The sequence below is a fragment of the Haplochromis burtoni genome, unplaced genomic scaffold (genome assembly GCF_018398535.1).
Source record: "Haplochromis burtoni strain Fernald_Lab_line unplaced genomic scaffold, NCSU_Asbu1 Contig_5086, whole genome shotgun sequence".
Lineage (NCBI taxonomy): Eukaryota > Metazoa > Chordata > Actinopteri > Cichliformes > Cichlidae > Haplochromis > Haplochromis burtoni.
In genome coordinates, this window is record NW_024587447.1 from 1 (window position 1) to 2,306 (window position 2,306).

The window sequence follows — 2,306 nt, forward strand, 5'->3', positions numbered from 1 at the left end:
CACAGTAACCATGCAATTTTTGTTTAAATGCATTTGGCAACATATGAAGTCAACGACGCATCCAGAGGAACAACGCCACCATCACATGACTTTAGCGTTGGCATCACTGAGCCGTGATGACATAGCCCAGAGATTGAAACTAAATACGTTCACACACACAGACAAGGTGAGAGGCTTTCAGTCTGATCACAACTTACATTTCTAAAGGTTTCAGTCACTTTCTGGACTGTTTTTTGTTTCTGAGATCTGTGTATAAGATGATGAAAGGAGGTGTCACCACTGCTCCTGTTTCTCTGTCCATTTATTTTTAGTGCTGATCCAACTATAGCCAACTATGGGGGGTACACAACAGATAGTTCCCACGACCATCGGAGGACTAACCCATGGAGTGAAACTTGCATCCGATCGACGATTTACATTAATTAGTGATCGTAATTCCATCAAACACTGATGTCCTTGGATTGTGGGAGGAAATCAGAGCATCCGGGGAGAATTATTTAACATCTATGACATTGGGGGGAGGACCCTCCAAACCCCCACAGTCTGTCTTGGGGATGTTTTTTTTTAACAAATGCTAATCTCAAATGCACAAGGGGTGCACACACACACGGGTGAAGAAATACTCAGATTTCCTTTGACATATAAGCTGTAGCAAAAATATACAAACACACAACACCAAAATAAAACAATGCTATGTTGGTGTATGATAACAACAAACCAGAAGCAAAACAAACAAACAAATCCATCATTTGTGTACACTAAAGCTGATTCATATCTGCAGACCCAGTGTTTGGACTGTTTGTATCACTTACCAGCAACTTTAACTTTAGCTCTAGATGTCAGAGAGGCGACAGCTCTCTATGCATTTGTATTCAATATTGCACATGTCAGGTTAAATGTCACTGTGACTGTTTCAGCTGTTTGGCAGCATTGACAGCAGCGCTGTGACTGTCAAAGAGCAGCTTTATTAATCCACACACACTCAGTCAGTGGCCCTCTTCAGCCACCATCAGGTGCCACTGACAATGTGTCCAAGACCTTTTACTCTTCTCATCGAACTCAGTAAAAAACTGTTGACAAAGTCCAAAAGGAACAACCCCGGGTGTTAAAAGGACCTGTATGTTTATTAGTGTTTGGTTTCCATACCGATGATACAACAGCACACTTTTCACACAAGCAAACGTGTAGTAAAGCATGACCAGACCTTGTTAGCCCTCTTGACATGAAGTAAGTGCTGGCGAGGTCTCAGGAGGTGTATCTGAGCGCCCTCTCGCCTGTCCCCCTCCACTCCCTTCTTCTGTTGCTTCCCTTCTCTTTCATCCCTGTCCATCCTTCTCTGTGCTCGAGCTGTTAAAGGGCAGGTGGATCTGAGCACAGCAGGGCTGGCAGGCCTCCTCTTCAGTGACCTGGAGTCACTGTGCACTGCAGGACAGGCACAGGAACTGAAACTATCATTTCAAATAGCAGCTAGAGTTTAAGGAGGAATAACACACTTGCAAAGAAAGATGCAGAAGTTTACAAAAACATTCGCAGCAGGCGAGTACCTGTTTTTCTACATAACATCCTGATTTTCTTCTCCTCAGCTGGAGCCTTGTGACAGGAAGGCAAACGCTGACTGTCACCTGGCTCCCTGTCTCGCTTACTTGTTAAGAATGCCATGTTGCGCGGTAATGCTGCTGAACCTGAAGTGAAAGAGGAAATGGCATCATCAAGTGTGCGTGGCATGTCCCTTTTTATTTTTAATCTCCGTAGTCTCTCACAGAGTTACTTCACCAAAACAGTTTAAAGAGGCAAAAAGATGCTCTGAGAAACACTGTGCAGCCTGACTCTGCTGTCAACACAGTCCAAACAACCTAGCTGCTACCAGCTAACTTCACTGTTATACTTAACCGTCGACTGATGTTCCACTAACTGCTTTAGCAACACAATGTAACCCACATCTCCTCCAGCACTCATGCTCAACATGTGCATGAATAGAGGGAAACTTAGGGTTAATGTCTTGCCCGAGGATATTTGGCACGCAGGCCGGAGCAGCCAGGGATCGCACCATCAACCCTCCAGTTAGTAGATGAGCTGTACAGGCCGGATAAAACTTTTAAAACAATTTCATTTCCTGCATCCATTTTTTTATGTCAAACAGGGAACTCAGAGGAGCGGCAAAGGCAGGACAAACAAGGACAGGCTGGAAATTACTACAACTGCAACAACATCAGGTTGTGTTGCTCGCAATAAATCAGAATATATTCTGTACGGTGGTGAATTATGTGAGTGGCGTATTTTTCTGTTAAAAGTGTGGAAAAAGACGA

General features: G+C 44.1%; 1 long non-coding RNA gene across 1 annotated transcript; it reads right to left on the reverse strand.

Annotated features, from left to right (window-relative positions):
- Positions 1-1,105: 1,105 nt before the first annotated feature.
- LOC102303568 lies at positions 1,106-2,300 on the reverse strand. The gene is made up of 2 exons (XR_318247.2): positions 1,545-2,300; positions 1,106-1,422 (listed from the first exon to the last, which is right to left on the reverse strand). It is a non-coding gene; the product is annotated as an uncharacterized LOC102303568 (long non-coding RNA).
- Between the last annotated feature and the right edge of the window lie 6 nt (positions 2,301-2,306).